The sequence below is a fragment of the Melospiza melodia genome, chromosome 4, assembly GCF_035770615.1.
Source record: "Melospiza melodia melodia isolate bMelMel2 chromosome 4, bMelMel2.pri, whole genome shotgun sequence".
NCBI lineage: Eukaryota > Metazoa > Chordata > Aves > Passeriformes > Passerellidae > Melospiza > Melospiza melodia.
The window spans coordinates 31,269,353-31,293,494 of NC_086197.1; positions in this window are offsets into that span (position 1 = coordinate 31,269,353).

Here is a 24,142-nt window from a genome sequence, read left to right on the forward strand (position 1 = left end):
CGGACACTCCCAGCCACAGGCCTCTAAACAAAAACAACGGCGCGTTACCCTGGAAAACAAAACTCGCCTGCCAACTTTTTGATGGCAGATTGCAGGAGCCACTTGGTACTATCAAACCAGCCCAACTTGGCACTGGTGCCACCATGGGTCTGGTCACCATCCTGCCTATCGTAGCTTTTCAGGAGCCAGCCGGTCACTCCCAGCCATAGGCCCCCAGACAAATACCTCGGCCCGTTTCCCTGGCAAACAAAAGTAAGCTGCCCCGCTTCTGGATGGCAGATTGCAGGAGCCACATGGTACTATCAAACCAGGCCAACATGGCACTGGTGCCACCTTGGCTCTGGGAACCATCCTGCCTATCGTGGATTTTCAGGCGCCAGCCGGCCACTCTCAGCCATATGCCCCAAAACACAAACCACGGCCCTTTTCTCTGGTAAACAAAACTCAACTGCCCCTCTTCTGGATGGCAAATTGCAGGAGCCACTTGGTACTACGAAAACAGCCCGACTTGGCAGTGATGCCACCTTGGGTCAGGGAACCATCCTGCGTATCGATGTTTTTAAGGAGTCAGCCGGCAACGTCCAGCCATATACCCCCAAAAAAAACCCACGGAACTTTTCTCCATCAAGCAAAAATCCGCTGCCCCGCGTCTGGATGGCAGATTGCAGGAGCTATTTAGTATTATCAAACCAGCCCGACTTGGCACTGGTGCCACCATCGGTCTGGTCACCATCCTGCCTATCGTAGCTTTTCAGGAGCCAGCCGGTCACTCTCAGCCATAGGCCCCAAACACAAACCACGGCCCTTTTCTCTGGAAAACAAAATTCAACTGCCCCTCTTCTGGATGGCAGATTGCAGGAGCCAGTGGGTACTATGAAACCAGCCCGACTTGGCACTGGTGCCACCTTGGGTCTGGGAACCATCCTGCGTATCGTGGATTCTAAGGAGCCAGCCGGCCACTCCCAGCCACAGGCCCCCAAACACAAACAACAGCCTTTTTCTCTGGCAAACAAAATTCAGCTGCCCCGCTTCTGGATGGCAGATTGCAGGAACCACTTGGTACTAACAAACCAGCCCGACTTGGCACTGGTGCCACCTTGGGTCTGGGAACCATCCTGCGTATCGTGGATTCTAAGGAGCCAGCTGGCCACTCCAAGCCACAGGCCCCAAAACACACACAACGGCGCTTTTCCCTGGAAAACAAAACTCGCCTGCCAACTTTTTGATGGCAGATTGCAGGAGCCACTTGGTACTATCAAACCAGCCCAACTTGGCACTGGTGCCACCATGGGTCTGGTCACCATCCTGCCTATCGTAGCTTTTCAGGAGCCAGCCGGTCACTCCCAGCCATAGGCCCCCAGACACAAAGCTCGGCCCGTTTCCCTGGCAAACAAAAGTAAGCTGCCCCGCTTCTGGATGGCAGATTGCAGGATCCACTTGTTATTATCAAACCAGCCCGACTTGGTACTGGTGCCACCTCTGGTCTGGGAACCATCCTGGGTATCGTGGATCCTAAGGAGCCAGCCGGCCACTCCCAGCCACAGGCCCCCAAACAAAAACAACGGCGATTTTCCCTGGAAAACAAAACTCGCCTGACAACTTTTTGATGGCAGATTGCAGGAACCACTTGGTACTATCAAACCAGCCCAACTTGGCACTGGTGCCACCTTGGGTCTGGGAACCATGCTGCGTATCGCAGATTCTAAGGCGCCAGTCGGCCACTCCCAGCCACAAGACCCCAAACACAAACAACGGCGCTTTTCTCTGGCAAACAAAACTCAACTGCCCCTCTTCTGGATGGCAAATTGCAGGACGCACTTGGTACTATCAAACCAGCACGACTTGGCACTGGTGCCACCTTGGGTCTGGGAACCATCCTGCGTATCGATCTTTTTAATGAGACAGCCGGCCACTCCCAGCCATATGCCCCCAAACACAACCCACGGCCCTTTCCTCTGGCAAACAAAACTCAGCTGCACCGCTTCTGGATGGCAGATTGCAGGAGCCACTTGGTACTATCAAACCAGCAAGACTTGGCACTGGTGCCACCTTGGGTCTGGGAACCATCCTGCATATTGTGGATTGTCAGGAGCCAGCTGAACATTCTCGGCCACAGACCCCAATCAAAAACAACGGCCCGTTTCACAGGCAAACAAAACTCAGCTGCCCCGCTTCTGGATGGGAGATTGCAGGAGGCACTTGACACTGTGAAACCAGCCCCACTTGGCACTGGTGCCACCTTGGGTCTGGGAACCATGCTGCGTATCATGGATTTTCAGGAGCCAGCCGGCCACTCCCAGCCCTAGGCCCCCAAACAGAAACCACAGCCTTTTTCTCTGGCAAACAAAATTCAGCTGCCCCACTTCTGGATGGCAGATTGCAGGAGCCACTTGGGACTATCACACCAGCACAACATGGCACTGCTGCCACCTTGGATCTGGGAATCATCCTTCCTATCGTGGATTTTCAGGGGCCAGCCGGTCACTCTCAGCCATAGGCCCCAAACACAAACCACGGCCCTTTGCTCTGGAAAACAAAACTCAACTGCCCCTCTTCTGGATGGCAGATTGCAGGAGCCACTGGGTACTATGAAACCAGCCCTACTTGGCACTGGTGCCACCTTGGGTCTGGGAACCATGCTGCGTATCATGGATTTTCAGGAGCCAGCCGTCCACTGCCAGCCACAGGCCCCGAAACACAAACAACAGCCTTTTTCTCTGGCAAACAAAATTCAGCTGCCCCGCTTCTGGATGGCAGATTGCAGGAACCACTTGGTACTAACAAACCAGCCCGACTTGGCACTGGTGCCACCTTGGGTCTGGGAACCATCCTGCGTATCGTGGATTCTAAGGAGCCAGCTGGCCACTCCCAGCCACAGGCCCCAAAATACACACAACGGCGCTTTTCCCTGGAAAACAAAACTCGCCTGCCAACTTTTTGATGGCAGATTGCAGGAGCCACTTGGTACTATCAAACCAGCCCAACTTGGCACTGGTGCCACCATGGGTCTGGTCACCATCCTGCCTATCGTAGCTTTTCAGGAGCCAGCCGGTCACTCCCTGCCATAGGCCCCGAGAAACAAAGCTCGGCCCGTTTCCCTGGAAAACAAAAGTAAGCTGCCCCGCTTCTGGATGGCAGATTGCAGGAGCCACTTGGTACTATCAAACCAGCCCGACTTGGCACTGGTACCACCTTGGGTCTGGGAACCATCCTGCCTATCGTGGATTTTAAGGAGCCAGCCGGCTACTCCCAGCCACAGGCCCCCAACAAAAACCACGGCCCTTTTTTCTGGCAAACAAAACTTAGCTGCCTCACTTATGGATGGCAGATTGCAGGAGCCACTTGGTGTAATCAAACCAGCCCGACTTGGCACTGGTGTCACCTTGGGTCTGGGAACCATCCTGCGTATCGTGGATTCTAAGGAGCCAGCCGGCCACTCCCAGCCACAGGCCCCCAAACAAAATCAACGGCGCTGTTCCCTGGAAAACAAAACACGCCTGCCAACTTTTTGATGGAGTTTGCAGGAGCCACTTGGTACTATCAAACCAGCCCAACTTGGCACTGGTGCCACCATGGGTCTGGTAAACATCCTGCGTATCGTGGATTCTTAGGAGCCAGCAGGCCACTCCTAGCCACAGGCCCCCAAACAAAAACCTAGGCCTATTTCTCTGGCAAACAAAAGTAAGCTGCCCCGCTTCTGGATGGCAGATTGCAGGAGACACTTGGGACTATCAAACCAGCCCAACTTGGCACTGGTGCCACCTTGGATCTGGGAACCATGTTGTGTATCGTGGATTTTCAGGGGCCACCCGGCCACTCTCAGCCATATGTCCCCAAACAGAAACCTCGGCCCGTTTCTCTGGCAAACAAAACTCAACTGCCCCTCTTCTGGATGGCAAATTGCAGGATGAACTTGATACTAAAACCGCAGGCCGACTTGGTAGTGGTGACACCTTGGGCCTGGGAACCATCATGCGTATCGAGCATTTTAAGGAGCCAGCCGGCCACTCCCAGCAATATGCCCCCAAAAACAATCCACGGAATTTTTCTCTGGCAAACAAAAATCAGCTGCCCCGCTTCTGGATGGCAGATTGCAGGAGCCACTTTGCACCATCAAACCAGCCCGACTTGGCACTGGTGCCACCTTGCATCTGGGAACCATGCTGCCTAGCGTGGATTTTCAGGGGCCAGCGGGCCACTCTCAGCTATATGCCCCCAAACAAAACCCACGGCCCGTTTCCCTGGCAAACAAAAGTAAGCTGCCCTGCTTCTGGATGGCAGATTGCAGGAACCACTTGGTAGTATCAAACCAGCCCGACTTGGCACTGGTGCCACCTTGGGTCTGGGAACCATCCTGCGTATCGTGGATTCTAAGGAGCCAGCCGGCCACTCCCAGCCACAGGCCCCCAAACACAAACAACGGCGCTTTTCCCTGGAAAACAAAACTCGCCTGCCAACTTTTTGATGGCAGATTGCAGGAGCAACTTGGTACTATCAAACCAGCCCAACTTGGCACTGGTGCCACCATGGGTCTGGTCACCATCCTGCCTATTGTAGCTTTCCAGGAGCCAGCCGGTCACTCCCAGCCATAGGCCCCCAAACACAAACCTCGGCCCGTTTCCCTGGCAAACAAAAGTAAGCTGCCCCGCTTCTGGATGGCAGATTGCAGGAGCCACTTGGTACTATCAAACCAGCCCAACTTGGAACTGGTGCCACCTTGGGTCTGGGAACCATGCTGCGTATCGCAGATTCTAAGGCGCCAGTCGGCCACTCCCAGCCACAAGCCCCCAAACACAAACAACGGCGCTTTTCTCTGGCAAACAAAACTCAACTGCCCCTCTTCTGGATGGCAAATTGCAGGACGCACTTGGTACTATAAAAACAGCCCGACTTGGCACTGGTGCCACCTTGGGTCTGGGAACCATCCTGCGTATCGATCTTTTTAATGAGACAGCCGGCCACTCCCAGCCATATGCCCCCAAACACAACCCACGGCCCTTTCCTCTGGCAAACAAAACTCAGCTGCACCGCTTCTGGATGGCAGATTGCAGGAGCCACTTGGTACTATCAAACCAGCAAGACTTGGCACTGGTGCCACCTTGGGTCTGGGAACCATCCTGCATATTGTGGATTGTCAGGAGCCAGCTGAACATTCTCGGCCACAGACCCCAATCAAAAACAACGGCCCGTTTCACAGGCAAACAAAACTCAGCTGCCCCGCTTCTGGATGGGAGATTGCAGGAGGCACTTGACACTGTGAAACCAGCCCCACTTGGCACTGGTGCCACCTTGGGTCTGGGAACCATGCTGCGTATCATGGATTTTCAGGAGCCAGCCGGCCACTCCCAGCCATAGGCCCCCAAACAAAAACCACAGCCTTTTTCTCTGGCAAACAAAATTCAGCTGCCCCACTTCTGGATGGCAGATTGCAGGAGCCACTTGGGACTATCACACCAGCACAACATGGCACTGCTGCCACCTTGGATCTAGGAACCATCCTTCCTATCGTGGATTTTCAGGGGCCAGCCGGTCACTCTCAGCCATAGGCTCCCAAACACAAACCACGGCCCTTTTCTCTGGAAAACAAAACTCAACTGCCCCTCTTCTGGATGGCAGATTGCAGGAGCCAGTGGGTACTATGAAACTAGCCCTACTTGGCACTGGTGCCACCTTGGGTCTGGGAACCATGCTGCGTATCATGGATTTTCAGGAGCCAGCCGTCCACTGCCAGCCACAGGCCCCGAAACACAAACAACAGCCTTTTTCTCTGGCAAACAAAATTCAGCTGCCCCGCTTCTGGATGGCAGATTGCAGGAACCACTTGGTACTAACAAACCAGCCCGACTTGGCACTGGTGCCACCTTGGGTCTGGGAACCATCCTGCGTATCGTGGATTCTAAGGAGCCAGCTGGCCACTCCCAGCCACAGGCCCCAAAATACACACAACGGCGCTTTTCCCTGGAAAACAAAACTCGCCTGCCAACTTTTTGATGGCAGATTGCAGGAGCCACTTGGTACTATCAAACCAGCCCAACTTGGCACTGGTGCCACCATGGGTCTGGTCACCATCCTGCCTATCGTAGCTTTTCAGGAGCCAGCCGGTCACTCCCTGCCATAGGCCCCGAGACACAAAGCTCGGCCCGTTTCCCTGGAAAACAAAAGTAAGCTGCCCCGCTTCTGGATGGCAGATTGCAGGAGCCACTTGGTACTATCAAACCAGCCCGACTTGGCACTGGTACCACCTTGGGTCTGGGAACCATCCTGCCTATCGTGGATTTTAAGGAGCCAGCCGGCTACTCCCAGCCACAGGCCCCCAACAAAAACCACGGCCCTTTTTTCTCGCAAACAAAACTTAGCTGCCTCACTTTTGGATGGCAGATTGCAGGAGCCACTTGGTGTAATCAAACCAGCCCGACTTGGCACTGGTGTCACCTTGGGTCTGGGAACCATCCTGCGTATCGTGGATTCTAAGGAGCCAGCCGGCCACTCCCAGCCACAGGCCCCCAAACAAAATCAACGGCGCTGTTCCCTGGAAAACAAAACACGCCTGCCAACTTTTTGATGGAGTTTGCAGGAGCCACTTGGTACTATCAAACCAGCCCAACTTGGCACTGGTGCCACCATGGGTCTGGGAAACATCCTGCGTATCGTGGATTCTTAGGAGCCAGCAGGCCACTCCTAGCCACAGGCCCCCAAACAAAAACCTAGGCCTATTTCTCTGGCAAACAAAAGTAAGCTGCCCCGCTTCTGGATGGCAGATTGCAGGAGACACTTGGGACTATCAAACCAGCCCAACTTGGCACTGGTGCCACCTTGGATCTGGGAACCATGTTGTGTATCGTGGATTTTCAGGGGCCACCCGGCCACTCTCAGCCATATGTCCCCAAACAGAAACCTCGGCCCGTTTCTCTGGCAAACAAAACTCAACTGCCCCTCTTCTGGATGGCAAATTGCAGGATGAACTTGATACTAAAACCGCAGGCCGACTTGGTAGTGGTGACACCTTGGGCCTGGGAACCATCATGCGTATCGAGCATTTTAAGGAGCCAGCCGGCCACTCCCAGCAATATGCCCCCAAAAACAATCCACGGAATTTTTCTCTGGCAAACAAAAATCAGCTGCCCCGCTTCTGGATGGCAGATTGCAGGAGCCACTTTGCACCATCAAACCAGCCCGACTTGGCACTGGTGCCACCTTGCATCTGGGAACCATGCTGCCTAGCGTGGATTTTCAGGGGCCAGCGGGCCACTCTCAGCTATATGCCCCCAAACAAAACCCACGGCCCGTTTCCCTGGCAAACAAAAGTAAGCTGCCCTGCTTCTGGATGGCAGATTGCAGGAACCACTTGGTAGTATCAAACCAGCCCGACTTGGCACTGGTGCCACCTTGGGTCTGGGAACCATCCTGCGTATCGTGGATTCTAAGGAGCCAGCCGGCCACTCCCAGCCACAGGCCCCCAAACACAAACAACGGCGCTTTTCCCTGGAAAACAAAACTCGCCTGCCAACTTTTTGATGGCAGATTGCAGGAGCAACTTGGTACTATCAAACCAGCCCAACTTGGCACTGGTGCCACCATGGGTCTGGTCACCATCCTGCCTATTGTAGCTTTCCAGGAGCCAGCCGGTCACTCCCAGCCATAGGCCCCCAAACACAAACCTCGGCCCGTTTCCCTGGCAAACAAAAGTAAGCTGCCCCGCTTCTGGATGGCAGATTGCAGGAGCCACTTGGTACTATCAAACCAGCCCAACTTGGAACTGGTGCCAGCTTGGGTCTGGGAACCATGCTGCGTATCGCAGATTCTAAGGCGCCAGTCGGCCACTCCCAGCCACAAGCCCCCAAACACAAACAACGGCGCTTTTCTCTGGCAAACAAAACTCAACTGCCCCTCTTCTGGATGGCAAATTGCAGGACGCACTTGGTACTATAAAAACAGCCCGACTTGGCACTGGTGCCACCTTGGGTCTGGGAACCATCCTGCGTATCGATCTTTTTAATGAGACAGCCGGCCACTCCCAGCCATATGCCCCCAAACACAACCCACGGCCCTTTCCTCTGGCAAACAAAACTCAGCTGCACCGCTTCTGGATGGCAGATTGCAGGAGCCACTTGGTACTATCAAACCAGCAAGACTTGGCACTGGTGCCACCTTGGGTCTGGGAACCATCCTGCATATTGTGGATTGTCAGGAGCCAGCTGAACATTCTCGGCCACAGACCCCAATCAAAAACAACGGCCCGTTTCACAGGCAAACAAAACTCAGCTGCCCCGCTTCTGGATGGGAGATTGCAGGAGGCACTTGACACTGTGAAACCAGCCCCACTTGGCACTGGTGCCACCTTGGGTCTGGGAACCATGCTGCGTATCATGGATTTTCAGGAGCCAGCCGGCCACTCCCAGCCATAGGCCCCCAAACAAAAACCACAGCCTTTTTCTCTGGCAAACAAAATTCAGCTGCCCCACTTCTGGATGGCAGATTGCAGGAGCCACTTGGGACTATCACACCAGCACAACATGGCACTGCTGCCACCTTGGATCTGGGAACCATCCTTCCTATCGTGGATTTTCAGGGGCCAGCCGGTCACTCTCAGCCATAGGCCCCAAACACAAACCACGGCCCTTTTCTCTGGAAAACAAAACTCAACTGCCCCTCTTCTGGATGGCAGATTGCAGGAGCCACTGGGTACTATGAAACTAGCCCTACTTGGCACTGGTGCCACCTTGGGTCTGGGAACCATGCTGCGTATCATGGATTTTCAGGAGCCAGCCGTCCACTGCCAGCCACAGGCCCCGAAACACAAACAACAGCCTTTTTCTCTGGCAAACAAAATTCAGCTGCCCCGCTTCTGGATGGCAGATTGCAGGAACCACTTGGTACTAACAAACCAGCCCGACTTGGCACTGGTGCCACCTTGGGTCTGGGAACCATCCTGCGTATCGTGGATTCTAAGGAGCCAGCTGGCCACTCCCAGCCACAGGCCCCAAAATACACACAACGGCGCTTTTCCCTGGAAAACAAAACTCGCCTGCCAACTTTTTGATGGCAGATTGCAGGAGCCACTTGGTACTATCAAACCAGCCCAACTTGGCACTGGTGCCACCATGGGTCTGGTCACCATCCTGCCTATCGTAGCTTTTCAGGAGCCAGCCGGTCACTCCCAGCCATAGGCCCCCAGAAAAAAACCTCGGTCCGTTTCCCTGGAAAACAAAAGTAAGCTGCCCCGCTTCTGGATGGCAGATTGCAGGAGCCACTTGGTGCTATCAAACCAGCCCGACTTGGCACTGGTGCCACCTTGGGTCTGGGAACCATCCTGCGTATCCTGTGTTCTAAGGAGCCAGCCGGCCACTCCCAGCCACAGGCCCCCAAACAAAAACAACGGCGCTTTTCCCTGGAAAACAAAACTGACCAGCCAACTTTTTGATGGCAGATTGCAGGAGCCACTTGGTACTATCAAACCAGCCCAACTTGGCACTGGTGCCACCATGGGTCTGGTCACCATCCTGCCTATCGTAGCTTTTCAGGAGCCAGGCGGTCACTCCCAGCCATAGGCCCCCAGACACAAACCTCGGCCCGTTTCCCTGGCAAACAAAAGTAAGCTGCCCCGCTTCTGCATGGCAGATTGCAGGTGCTATTTAGTACTATCAAACCAGCCCGACTTGGCACTGGTGCCACCTCTGGTCTGGGAACCATCCTGCCTATCGTGGATTTTCAGGGGCCAGACGGCCACTATCAGCCATATGCCCCCAAAAACAAACCACGGGCTTTTCTCTGGTAAACAAAACTCAACTGCCCCTCTTCTGGATGGCAAATTTTAGGACGCACTTTGTACTACGAAAACCGCCCGACTTGGCACTGGTGCCACCTTGGGTCAGGGAACCATCCTGCCTATCGTAGCTTTTCAGGAGCCAGCCGGTCACTCCCAGCCATAGGCCCCCAGACAAATACCTCGGCCCGTTTCCCTGTCAAACAAAAGTAAGCTGCCCCGCTTCTGGATGGCAGATTGCAGGAGCCACTTGGTACTATCAAACCAGCCCAACTTGACACTGGTGCCACCTTGGCTCTGGGAACCATGCTGCGTAACCCGGATTCTAAGACGACAGGCAGCCACTGCCAGCCACAGGCCTCCAAACAAAATCAACGGCGCTTTTCCCTGGAAAACAAAACTCGCCTGACAACTTTTAGATGGCAGATTGCAGGAGCCAGTTGGTACCATCAAACCAGCCCAACTTGGCACTGGTGCCACCTTGGGTCTGGGAACCATCCTGCCTATTGTTGCTTTTCAGGAGCCAGCCGGTCACTTCTAGCCCTAGGCCCCCAGTCATAAACCTCGGCCCGTTTCCCTGGCACACAAATGTAAGCTACCCCGCTTCAGGATGGCAGATTGCAGGAGCCACTTTTCACCATCAAACCAGCCCGACGTGGCACTGGTGCCACCTTGGGTCTGGGAACCATCCTGCGTAACGTGTGTTCTAAGGAGCCAGCCGGCCACTCCCACCCACAGTCCCCCAAACACAAACAACGGCGCTTTTCCCTGGAAAACAAAACTGGCCTGCCAACTTTTTGATGGCAGATTGCAGGAGCCACTTGGTACTATCAAACCAGCCCAACTTGGCACTGGTGCCACCATGGGTCTGGTAACCATCCTGCCTATCGTAGCTTTTCAGGAGCCAGCCGGTCACTCCCAGCCATAGGCCCCCAGACACAAACCTCGGCCCGTTTCCCTGGCAAACAAAAGTAAGCTGCCCCGCTTCTGCATGGCAGATTGCAGGTGCTATTTAGTACTATCAAACCAGCCCGACTTGGCACTGGTGCCACCTCTGGTCTGGGAACCATCCTGCCTATCGTGGATTTTCAGGGGCCAGACGGCCACTATCAGCCATATGCCCCCAAAAACAAACCACGGCCCTTTTCTCTGGTAAACAAAACTCAACTGCCCCTCTTCTGGATGGCAAATTTTAGGACCCACTTTGTACTACGAATACCGCCCGACTTGGCACTGGTGCCACCTTGGGTCAGGGAACCATCCTGCCTATCGTAGCTTTTTAAGGAGCCAGCAGGCCACGCCCAGCCATATAGCCCCAAAAACAAACCACGGACCATTTCTCTTGGAAACAAAAATCCGCTGCCCCGCGTCAGGATGGCAGATTGCAGGAGCCACTTTGCACCATCAAACCACCCCGACTTGGCACTGGTGCCATCTTGGATCTGGGAACCATCCTGCCTATCGTAGCTTTTCAGGAGCCAGCCGGTTACTCCCAACCATAGCCCCCAGACAGAAAGCTCTGCCCGTTTCCCTGGCAAACAAAAGTAAGCTACCCCGCTTCTGGATGGCAGATTGCAGGAGCCAGTTGGTACCATCAAACCAGCCCAACTTGGCACTGGTGCCACCATGGGTCTGGTCACCATCCTGCCTATCGTAGCTTTTCAGGAGCCAGGCGGTCACTCCCAGCCATAGGCCCCCAGACACAAACCTCGGCCCGTTTCCCTGGCAAACAAAAGTAAGCTGCCCCGCTTCTGCATGGCAGATTGCAGGTGCTATTTAGTACTATCAAACCAGCCCGACTTGGCACTGGTGCCACCTCTGGTCTGGGAACCATCCTGCCTATCGTGGATTTTCAGGGGCCAGACGGCCACTATCAGCCATATGTCCCCAAAAACAAACCACGGCCCTTTTCTCTGGTAAACAAAACTCAACTGCCCCTCTTCTGGATGGCAAATTTTAGGACGCACTTTGTACTACGAAAACCGCCCGACTTGGCACTGGTGCCACCTTGGGTCAGGGAACCATCCTGCCTATCGTAGCTTTTTAAGGAGCCAGCAGGCCACGCCCAGCCATATAGCCCCAAAAACAAACCACGGACCATTTCTCTTGGAAACAAAAATCCGCTGCCCCGCGTCAGGATGGCAGATTGCAGGAGCCACGTTGCACCATCAAACCACCCCGACTTGGCACTGGTGCCATCTTGGATCTGGGAACCATCCTGCCTATCGTAGCTTTTCAGGAGCCAGCCGGTTACTCCCAACCATAGGCCCCCAGACAGAAAGCTCTGCCCGTTTCCCTGGCAAACAAAAGTAAGCTACCCCGCTTCTGGATGGCAGATTGCAGGAGCCACTTGGTAGTATCAAACCAGCCCAACTTGACACTGGTGCCACTTTGAGTCTGGGAACCATGCTGCGTAACGTAGATTCTAAGGCGCCAGGCGGCCACTCCCAGCCACAGGCCCCCAAATACAAACAACGGCGCTTTTCCCTGGAAAACAAAACTCGCCTGCCAGCTTTTTGATGGCAGATTGCAGGAGCCACTTGGTACTATCAAATCATCCCAACTTGGCACTGGTGCCACTATGGGTCTGGGAACCATCCTGCCAATTGTACCATTTCAGGAGCCAGCCGGTCACTCCCAGCCATAGGCCCCCATCACAAACCTCGGACCGTTTCCCTGGCAAACAAAATTAAGCTGCCCCGATTCTGGATGGCAGATTGCAGGAGCCACTTGGTAGTGTCAAAACAGCCCGACTTGGCACTGGTGCCACCTTGGGTCTGGGAACCATCCTGCGTATCGTGGATTCTAAGCAGCCACCCGGCCACTTTGTGCCACAGGCGCCCAAACACAAACAACGGCGCTTTTCCCTGGAAAACAAAATTCGCCTGCCAACATTTTGATGGCAGATTGCAGGAGCCACTTGGTACTATCAAACCAGCCCAACTTGGCACTGGTGCCACCATGGGTCTGGTCACCATCCTGCCTATCGTAGCTTTTCAGGAGCCAGCCGGTCACTCCCAGCCATAAACCCCCAGACACAAACCTCGGCCCGTTTCCCTGGAAAACAAAAGTAAGCACCCCCGATTCTGGATGGCAGATTGCAGGAGCCACTTGGTAGTATCAAATTAGCCCAACTTGGCACTGGTGCCATCATGGGTCTGGTAACCATCCTGCCTATCTTAGCTTTTCAGGAGCCGGCCGGTCACTCCCTGCCATAGGCCCCCAGAGAAATACCTCGGCCCGTTTCCCTGGCAAACAAAAGTAAGCTGCCCCTCTTCTGGATGGCAGATTGCAGGAACCACTTGCTACTATCAAACCAGCCCAACTTGGCACTGGTGCCACCTTGGCTCTGGGAACCATGCTGCGTAACGTAGATTCTAAGAGGACAGGCGGACACTCCCAGCCACAGGCCTCTAAACAAAAACAACGGCGCGTTACCCTGGAAAACAAAACTCGCCTGCCAACTTTTTGATGGCAGATTGCAGGAGCCACTTGGTACTATCAAACCAGCCCAACTTGGCACTGGTGCCACCATGGGTCTGGTCACCATCCTGCCTATCGTAGCTTTTCAGGAGCCAGCCGGTCACTCCCAGCCATAGGCCCCCAGACAAATACCTCGGCCCGTTTCCCTGGCAAACAAAAGTAAGCTGCCCCGCTTCTGGATGGCAGATTGCAGGAGCCACATGGTACTATCAAACCAGGCCAACATGGCACTGGTGCCACCTTGGCTCTGGGAACCATCCTGCCTATCGTGGATTTTCAGGCGCCAGCCGGCCACTCTCAGCCATATGCCCCAAAACACAAACCACGGCCCTTTTCTCTGGTAAACAAAACTCAACTGCCCCTCTTCTGGATGGCAAATTGCAGGAGCCACTTGGTACTACGAAAACAGCCCGACTTGGCAGTGATGCCACCTTGGGTCAGGGAACCATCCTGCGTATCGATGTTTTTAAGGAGTCAGCCGGCAACGTCCAGCCATATACCCCCAAAAAAAACCCACGGAACTTTTCTCCATCAAGCAAAAATCCGCTGCCCCGCGTCTGGATGGCAGATTGCAGGAGCTATTTAGTATTATCAAACCAGCCCGACTTGGCACTGGTGCCACCATCGGTCTGGTCACCATCCTGCCTATCGTAGCTTTTCAGGAGCCAGCCGGTCACTCTCAGCCATAGGCCCCAAACACAAACCACGGCCCTTTTCTCTGGAAAACAAAATTCAACTGCCCCTCTTCTGGATGGCAGATTGCAGGAGCCAGTGGGTACTATGAAACCAGCCCGACTTGGCACTGGTGCCACCTTGGGTCTGGGAACAATGCTGCGTATCATGGATTTTCAGGAGCCAGCCGTCCACTGCCAGCCACAGGCCCCGAAACACAAACAACAGCCTTTTTCTCTGGCAAACAAAATTCAGCTGCCCCGCTTCTGGATGGCAGATTGCAGGAACCACTTGGTACTAACAAACCAGCCCGACTTGGCACTGGTGCCACCTTGGGTCTGGGAACCATCCTGCGTATCGTGGATTCTAAGGAGCCAGCTGGCCACTCCAAGCCACAGGCCCCAAAACACACACAACGGCGCTTTTCCCTGGAAAACAAAACTCGCCTGCCAACTTTTTGATGGCAGATTGCAGGAGCCACTTGGTACTATCAAACCAGCCCAACTTGGCACTGGTGCCACCATGGGTCTGGTCACCATCCTGCCTATCGTAGCTTTTCAGGAGCCAGCCGGTCACTCCCAGCCATAGGCCCCCAGACACAAAGCTCGGCCCGTTTCCCTGGCAAACAAAAGTAAGCTGCCCCGCTTCTGGATGGCAGATTGCAGGATCCACTTGTTATTATCAAACCAGCCCGACTTGGTACTGGTGCCACCTCTGGTCTGGGAACCATCCTGGGTATCGTGGATCCTAAGGAGCCAGCCGGCCACTCCCAGCCACAGGCCCCCAAACAAAAACAACGGCGATTTTCCCTGGAAAACAAAACTCGCCTGACAACTTTTTGATGGCAGATTGCAGGAACCACTTGGTACTATCAAACCAGCCCAACTTGGCACTGGTGCCACCTTGGGTCTGGGAACCATGCTGCGTATTGTGGATTCTAAGGAGCCAGCCGGCCACTCCAGCCACAGGCCCGCAGACACAAACAACGGCGCTTTTCCCTGGAAAACAAAACTCGCCTGCCAACATTTTGATGGCAGATTGCAGGAGCCACTTGGTACTATGAAATCAGCCGAACATGGCACTGGTGCCACCATGGGTCTGGTCACCATCCTGCCTATCGTAGCTTTTCAGGAGCCAGCCGGTCACTCCCAGCCATAGGCCCCCAGACACAAAGCTCGGCCCCTTTCCCTGGCAAACAAAAGTAAGCTGCCCCGCTTCTGGATGGTAGATTGCAGGAACCATTTGCTACAATCAAACCAGCCCAACTTGGCACTGGTGCCACCTCAGGTCTGGGAACCATCCTGCGTATTTTGGATTCTAAGGAGTCAGCCGGCCACTCCCAGCCACAGGCCCCCAAACACAAACAACGGCGCTTTTCCATGGAAAACAAAACTCGCCTGCCAACATTTTGATGGCAGATTGCAGGAGCCACTTGGTACTATCAAACCAGCCCAACTTGGCACTGGTGCCACCATGGGTCTGGTCACCATCCTGCCTATCGTAGTTTTTCAGGAGCCAGCCGGTCACTCCCTGCCATAGGCCCCCAGACAAAACCTCGGCCCGTTTCCCTGGCAAACAAAAGTAAGCTGCCCCGCTTCTGGATGGCAGATTGCAGGACGCACTTGGTAGTATCAAACCAGCCCAACTTGGCACTGGTGCCACCTCAGGTCTGGGAACCATGCTGCGTATCGTGGATTCTAATTAGCCATCCGGCCACTCCCAGCCACAGGCCCCCAAACAAAAACAACGGCGCTTTTCCCTGGATAACAAACTCGCCTGCCAACTTTTTGATGGCAGATTGCAGGAGCCACTTGGTACTATCAAACCAGCCCAACTTGGCACTGGTGCCACCATGGGTCTGGTCACCATCCTGCCTATCGTAGCTTTTCAGGAGACAGCCGGTCACTCCCAGCCATAGGCCCCCAGACAAAAACCTCGGCCCTTTTCCCTTGCAAACAAAAGTAAGTTAACCCGCTTCTGGATGGCAGATTGCAGGAGCCACTTTTCACCATCAAACTAGCCCGACTTGGCACTGGTGTCACCTCTGGTCTGGGAACCATCCTGCCTGTCGTGGATTCTAATTAGCCAGCCGGCCACTCCCAGCCACAGGCCCCCAAACACAAACAACGGCGCTTTTCCCTGGGAAACAAAACTCGCCTGCCAAGTTTTTGATGGCAGATTGCAGGAGCCACTTGGTACTATCAAACCAGCCCAACTTGGCACTGGTGCCACCATGGGTCTGGTCACCATCCTGCCTATCGTAGCCTTTCAGGAGCCAGCCGGTCACTCCCAGCCATAGGCCCCCAGACACAAACCTCGGCCCGTTTCCCTGGCAAACAAAAGTAAGCTGCCCCGCTTCTGGATGGCAGATTGCAGGAGCCACTTGGTACCATCAAACCAGCCCAACTTGGGACTGGTGCCACCATGGGTCTGGGAACCATCCTGCGTATCGTGGATTCTAAGGAGCCAGCCGGCCACTCCCAGCCACAGGCCCCCAAACACAAACAACGACGCTTTTCCCTGGAAAACAAAACTCGCCTGCCAACTTTTTGATGGCAGATTGCAGGAACCACTTGGTACTATCAAACAAGCCCGACTTGGCACTGGTGCCACCTTGGGTCTGGGAACCATGCTGCGTATCGTGGATTCTAAGGAGCCAGCCGGTCACTCCAGCCACAGGCCCGCAGACACAAACAACGGCGCTTTTCCCTGGAAAACAAAACTCGCCTGCCGACTTTTTGATGGCAGATTGCAGGAGCCACTTGGTACTATGAAATCAGCCGAACATGGCACTGGTGCCACCATGGGTCTGGTCACCATCCTGCCTATCGTAGCTTTTCTGGAGCCAGCCGGTCACTCCCAGCCATAGGCCCCCTGACACAAAGCTCGGCCCGTTTCCCTGGCAAACAAAAGTAAGCTGCCCCGCTTCTGGATGGCAGATTGCAGGACGCACTTGGTACTATAAAACCAGCCCGACTTGGCACTGGTGCCACCTCAGGTCTGGGAACCATCCTGCGTATCGTGGATTCTAAGCAGCCAGCCGGCCACTCCCAGCCACAGGCCCCCAAACACAAACAACGGCGCTTTTCCCTGGAAAACAAAACTCGCCTGCCGACATTTTGATGGCAGATTGCAGGAGCCACTTGGTACTATCAAACCAGCCCAACTTGGCACTGGTGCCACCATGGGTCTGGTCACCATCCTGCCTATCGTAGCTTTTCAGGAGCCAGCCGGTCACTCCCAGCCGTAGGCCCCGAGACACAAAGCTCGGACCGTTTCCCTGGCAAACAAAAGTAAGCTGCCCCGCTTCTGGATGGCAGATTGCAGGAGCCACTTTGCACCATCATACTAGCCCGACTTGGCACTGGTGCCACCTTGGGTCTGGGAACCATCCTGCGTATCGTGGATTCTAAGCAGCCAGCCGGCCACTCCCAGCCACAGGCCCCCAAACACAAACAACGGCGCTTTTCCCTGGAAAATAAAAACTCGCCTGCCAAATTTTGACGGCAGATTGCAGGAGCCACTTGGTACTATCAAATCAGCCCAACTTGGGACTGGTGCCACCATGGGTCTGGTCACCATCCTGCCTATCGTAGCTTTTCAGGAGCCAGCCGGTCACTCCCAGCCATAGGCCCCCAGACAAAAACCTCGGCCCGTTTCCCTGGCAAACAAAAGTAAGCTGCCCTGCTTCTGGATGGCAGATTGCAGGAGCCACTTGGTACTATCAAACCAGCCCGACTTGGCACTGGTGCCACCTTGGGTCTGGGAACCATCCTGCCTATCGTGGATTTTAAGGAGCCAGCCGGCTACTCCCAGCCACAGGCCCCCAACAAAAACCACGGCCCTTTTTTCTCGCAAACAAAACTTAGCTGCCTCACTTCTGGATGGCAGATTGCAGGAGCCACTTGGTGTAATCAAACCAGCCCGACTTGGCACTGGTGCCACCTTGGGTCTGGATACCATGCTGCGTAACGTGGATTCTAAGGAGCCAGCCGGCCACTCCCAGCCACAGGCCCCCAAACACAAACAACGGCGCTTTTCCCTGGGAAACAAAACTCTCCTGCCAACTTTTTGATGGCAGATTGCAGGAGCCACTTGGTTTTATCAAATCAGCCCAACTTGGCACTGGTGCCACCATGGGTCTGGTCACCATCCTGCCTATCTTATCTTTTCAGGAGCCAGCCGGTCACTCCCCGCCATAGGCCCCCAGACAAAAAGCTCGGCCCGTTTCCCTGGCAAACAAAAGTAAGCTACCCCGCTTCTGGATGGCAGATTGCAGGAGCCACTTTGCACCATCAAACTAGCCCGTCTTGGCACTGGTGCCACCTCTGGTCTGGGAACCATCTTGCGTATCGTGGATTCTAAGTAGCCAGCCGGCCACTCCCTACCACAGGCCCCCAAACACAAACAACGGCGCTTTTCCCTGGAAAACAAAACTCGCCTACCAACTATTTGATGGCAGATTACAGGAGCCACTTGGTACTATCAAACCAGCCCAACTTGGCACTGGTGCCACCATGGGTCTGGTCACAATCCTGCCTATCGTACCTTTTCAGGAGCCAGCCGGTCACTCCCAGCCATAGGTCCCCAGTCACAAACCTCGGCCCGTTTCCCTGGCAAACAAAAGTAAGCTGCCCCGCTTCTGGATGGCAGATTGCAGGAGCCACTTGGTACTATCAAACCAGCCCGACTTGGCACTGGTGCCACCTCTGGTCTGGGACCCATCCTGCGTATAATGGATTCTAAGGAGCCAGTCGGCCACTCCCAGCCACAGGCCCCCAAACACAAACAACGGCCCGTTTCCGTGGCAAACAAAAGTAAGCTGCCCCGCTTCTGGATGGCAGATTGCAGGAACCACTTGGTAGTATCAAACCAGCCCGACTTGGCACTGGTGCCACCTCTGGTCTGGGAACCATGCTGCGTATCGTGGATTTTAAGGAGCCAGTCGGCCACTCCCAGCCATACGCCTCCAAACACAAACAACGGTCCATTTCCCTGGCAAACAAAAGTAAGCTGCCCCGCTTCTGGATGTCAGATTGCAGGAACCACTTGTTGCCAAGTTGGGGTGGTTTGATAGTACCAAGTTGCTCCTGCAATCTGCCATCAAATAGTTGGCAAGCGAGTTTTGTTTTCCAGGGAAAAGCGCCGTTGTTTGTGTTTGGGGGCCTGTGGCTGGGAGTGGCCAGCTGTCTCCTTAGAATCCACGATACGCAGGATGGGTCCCAGACCAGAGGTGGCACCAGTGCCAAGTCGGGCTGGTTTGATGGTGCAAAGTGACTCCTGCAATCTGCCATCCAGAAGCGGGGTAGCTTACTTTTGTTTGCCAGGGAAACGGGTAGAGCTTTGTGTCTGGGGGCCTATGGCTGGGAGTGACCGCCTGGCTCCTGAAAAGCTACGATAGGCAGGATGGTGACCAGACCCAAGGTGGCACCAGTGCCAAGTTGGGCTGGTTTGATAGTACCAAGTGGCTCCTGCAATCTGCCATCAAAAAGTTGGCAGGTGAGTTTTGTTTTCCAGGGAAAAGCACCGTTGTTTGTGTTTGGGGGCCTGTGGCTGGGAGTGGCCAGCTGGCTCCTTAGAATCCACGATACGCAGGATGGTTCCCAGACCAGAGGTGGCACCAGTGCCATGTTGGCCTGGTTTGATAGTACCATATGGCTCCTGCAATCTGCCATCCAGAAGCGGGGCTGCTTACTTTTGTTTGCCAGGGAAACGGGCCGAGATATTTGTCTGGGGGCCTATGGCTGGGAGTGAGCGGCTGGCTCCTGAAAAGCTACGATAGGCAGGATGGTGACCAGACCCATGGTGGCACCAGTGCCAAGTTGGGCTGGTTTGATAGTACCAAGTGGCTCCTGCAATCTGCCATCAAAAAGTTGTCAGGCGACTTTTGTTTTCCAGGGAATAGCGCCGTTGTTCTTGTTTAGAGGCCTGTGGCTGGGAGTGGCCGGCTGCCTCCTTTGAACCCAGGATACGCAGGATGGTTCCCAGACCCAAGGTGGCACCAGTGCCAAGTTGGGCTGGTTTGATAGTACCAAGTGGCTCCTGCAATCTGCCATCCAGAAGCGGGTCAGCTTACTTTTGTTTCCCAGGGAAACGGGCCGAGGTTTTTGTCTGGGGGCCTATGGCTGGGAGTGACCGGCTGGCTACTGAAAAGCTACGATAGGCAGGATGGTTACCAGACTCATGGTGGCACCAGTGCCAAGTCGGGCTGGTTTGATAATACTAAATAGCTCCTGAAATCTGCCATTCAGACGCGGGGCAGCGGATTTTTGTTTGCTGGAGAAAAGTTCCGTGGTTTGTTTTTGGGGGTATATGGCTGGACGTGGCCGGCTGGCTCCTTAAAAAGATCGATACGCAGGATTGTTCCCTGACCCAAGGTGGCATCACTGCCAAGTCGGGCTGTTTTCGTAGTACCAAGTGCGTCCTGCAATTTGCCATCCAGAAGAGGGGCAGTTGAGTTTTGTTTGCCAGAGCAAAGGGCCGTGGTATGTGTTTGGGGGCATATGGCTGAGAGTGGCCGGCTGGCCCCTGAAAATCCACGATAGGCAGGATGGTTCCCAGAGGCTAGGTGGCACCAGTGCCATGTTGGCCTGGTTTGATAGTACCATGTGGCTGCTGTAATCTGCCATCCAGAAGCAGGGCAGCTTACTTTTGTTTGCCAGGGAAACGGGCCGAGATATTTGTCTGGGGGCCTATGGCTGGGAGTGACCGGCTGGCTCCTGAAAAGCTACGATAGGCAGGATGGTTACCAGACCCATGGTGGCACCAGTACCAAGTTGGGCTGGTTTGATAGTACCAAGTGGCTCCTGCAATCTGCCATCAAAAATTTGGCAGGCGAGTTTTGTTTTCCAGGGAAAAGCGCCGTTGTTTTTGTTTAGAGGCCTGTGGCTGGGAGTGGCCGCCTGTCCTCGTAGAATCTACGTTACGCAGCATGGTTCCCAGAGCCAAGGTTGCACGAGGGCCAAGTCGGGCAGGTTTGATAGTACCAAATGCATCCTGCAATCTGCCATCCAAAAGCGGGGCAGTTTACTTTTGTTTGCCAGGGAAACGGGCCGAGGTTTGTGTTTGGGGGTCTATGGCTGGGAGTGACCGGCTGGCTCCTGAAAAGCTACGATAGGCAGGATGGTGACCAGACCCATGGTGGCACCAGTGCCAAGTTGGGCTGGTTTGATAGCACCAAGTGGCTCCTGCAATCTGCCATCAAAATGTTGGCAGGCGAGTTTTGTTTTCCAGGGAAAAGCGCCGTTGTTTGTGTTTGGGCGCCTGTGGCTCAGAGTGGCCGGGTGGCTGCTTAGAATCCACGATACGCAGGATGGTTCCCAGACTCAAGGTGGCACCAGTGCCAAGTTGGGCTGGTTTGACACTACCAAGTGGTTCCTGCAATCTGCCATCCAGAATCGGGGCAGCCAAATTTTGTTTGCCAGGGAAACGGTCCGAGGTTTGTGTCTGGGGGACTATGGCTGGGAGTGACCGGCTGGCTCCTGAAATGCTACAATAGGCAGGATGGTTCCCAGACCCATAGTGGCACCAGTGCCAAGTTGGGATGATTTGATAGTACCAAGTGGCTCCTGCAATCTGCCATCAAAAAGCTGGCAGGCGAGTTTTGTTTTCCAGGGAAAAGCGCCGTTGTTTGTGTTTGGGGGCCTGTGGCTGGGAGTGGCCGGCTGGCTCCTTAGAATCCACGATATGCAGGACTGTTCCCAGACCCAAGGTGGCACCAGTGCCAAGTCGGGCTGGTTTGATGGTGCAAAGTGGCTCCTGCAATCTGCCATCCAGACGCGGGGCAGCGGAATTTTGTTTCCATGAGAAATGGTCCGTGGTTTGTTTTTGGGGGTATATGGCTGGGCGTGGCTGGCTGGCCCCTTAAAAAGCTCGATATGCAGGATGGTTCCCTGACGCAAGGTGGCACCAGTGCCACGTCGGGCGGTTTTCGTAGTACAAAGTGCGTCCTAAAATTTGCCATCCAGAAGAGGGGCAGTGGAGTTTTGTTTGCCAGAGAAAAGGGCCGTGGTTTGTTTTTGGGGGCATATGGCTGAGAGTGGCCGGCTGGCCCCTGAAAATCCACGATAGGCAGGATGGTTCCCAGACCACAGGTGTCACCAGTGCCAAGTCAGGCTGGTTTGATAGTACTAAATAGCTCCTGCAATCTGCCATGCAGAAGCGGGGCAGCTTACTTTTGTTTGCCAGGGAAACGGGCCGAGGTTTGTGTCTGGGGGCCTATGGCTGGGAGTGACCGACTGGCTCCTGAAAAGCTACGATAGGCAGGATGGTGACCAGACCCATGGTGGCACCAGTGCCAAGTTGGGCTGGTTTGATAGTACCAAGTGGCTCCGGCAATCTGCCATCAAAAAGTTGGCAGGCGAGTTTTGTTTTCCAGGGAAAAGCGCCGTTGTTTGTATTTGGGGGCCTGTGGTTGGGAGTGGCCAGCTGGCTCCTTAGAACCCACGATACGCAGGATGGTTCCCAGACCAGAGGTGGCACCAGTGCCAAGTTGGGCTGGTTTGATGGTGCAAAGTGGCTCCTGCAATCTGCCATCCAGAAGCGGGGCAGCTGATTTTTGTTTGCCAGAGAAAAATTCCCTGGATTGTTTTTGGGGGCATATTGCTGGGAGTGGCCGGCTGGCTCCTTAAAATGCTCGATACGCATGATGGTTCCCAGGTCCAAGGTGTCACCACTACCAAGTCGGCCTGCGGTTTTAGTATCAAGTTCATCCTGCAATTTGCCATCCAGAAGAGGGGCAGTTGAGTTTTGTTTGCCAGAGAAACGGGCCGAGGTTTCTGTTTGGGGACATATGGCTGAGAGTGGCCGGCTGGCCCCTGAATATCCACGATACACAGCATGGTTCCCAGATCCAAGGTGGCACCAGTGCCAAGTTGGGCTGGTTTGATAGTACCAAGTGTCTCCTGCAATCTGCCATCCAGAAGCGGGGCAGCTTACTTTTGTTTGCCAGAGAAATAGGCCTAGGTTTTTGTCTGGGGGCCTGTGGCTAGGAGTGGCCGGCTGGCTCCTAAGAATCCACGATACGCAGGATGTTTCCCAGACCCAAGGTGGCACCAGTGCCAAGTCGGGCTGGTTTGATAGTACCAAGTGGCTCCTGCAAACTCCATCAAAAAGTTGGCAGGCGTGTTTTGTTTTCCAGGGAACAGCGCCGTTGATTTTGTTTGGGGGCCTGTGGCTGGGAGTGGCCGGCTGGCTCCTTAGAATCCACGATACGCAGGATGGTTCCCAGACCCAAGGTGGCACCAGTGCCAAGTCGGGCTGGTTTGATTACACCAAGTGGCTCCTGCAATCTGCCATCCAGAAGTGAGGCAGCTAAGTTTTGTTTGCCAGAAAAAAGGGCCGTGGTTTTTGTTGGGGGCCTGTGGCTGGGAGTGGCCGCCTGGCTCCTTAGAATCCACCATACGCAGGATGGTTCCCAGACCCAAGGTGGCACCAGTGCCAAGTCGGGCTGGTTTGATAGTCCCAAGTGGCTCCTGCAAACTGCCACACCAGAAGCGGGGCAGCTGAGTTTTGTTTGCCAGGGAAATGGGCCGTTGTTTGTGTTTGGGGGCCTGTGGCTGGGAGTGTTCGGCTGGTTCCTGAATATGTACGATACGCAGGATTGTTCCCAGAGCCAAGGTGGCACCAGTGCCAAGTCGGGCTGGTTTGATGGTGCAAAGTGGCTCCTGCAATCTGCCATCCAGACGCGGGGCAGCGGATTTTTGTTTCCATGAGAAATGGTCCGTGGTTTGTTTTTGGGGGTATATGGCTGGGCCTGGCCGGCTGGCTCCTTAAAAAGCTCGATATGCAGGATGGTTCCCTGACACAAGGTGGCACCAGTGCCACGTCGGGCGGTTTTCGTAGTACAAAGTGCGTCCTAAAATTTGCCATCCAGAAGAGGGGCAGTTGAGTTTTGTTTGCCAGAGAAAAGGGCCGTGGTTTGTTTTTGGGGGCATATGGCTGAGAGTGGCTGGGTGGCCCCTGAAAATCCACGATACACAGGATGGTTCCCAGATCCAAGGTGGCACCTGTGCCAAGTCGGGCTGATTTGATAGTACTAAGTAGCTCCTGCAATCTGCCATCCAGAAGCGGGGCAGCTTACTTTTGTTTGCCAGGGAAACGGGCCGAGGTTTGTGTTTGGGGGCCTATGGCTGAGAGTGACCGGCTGGCTCCTGAAAAGCTACAATAGGCAGGATGGTGACCAGACCCATGGTGGCACCAGTGCCAAGTTGGGCTGGTTTGATA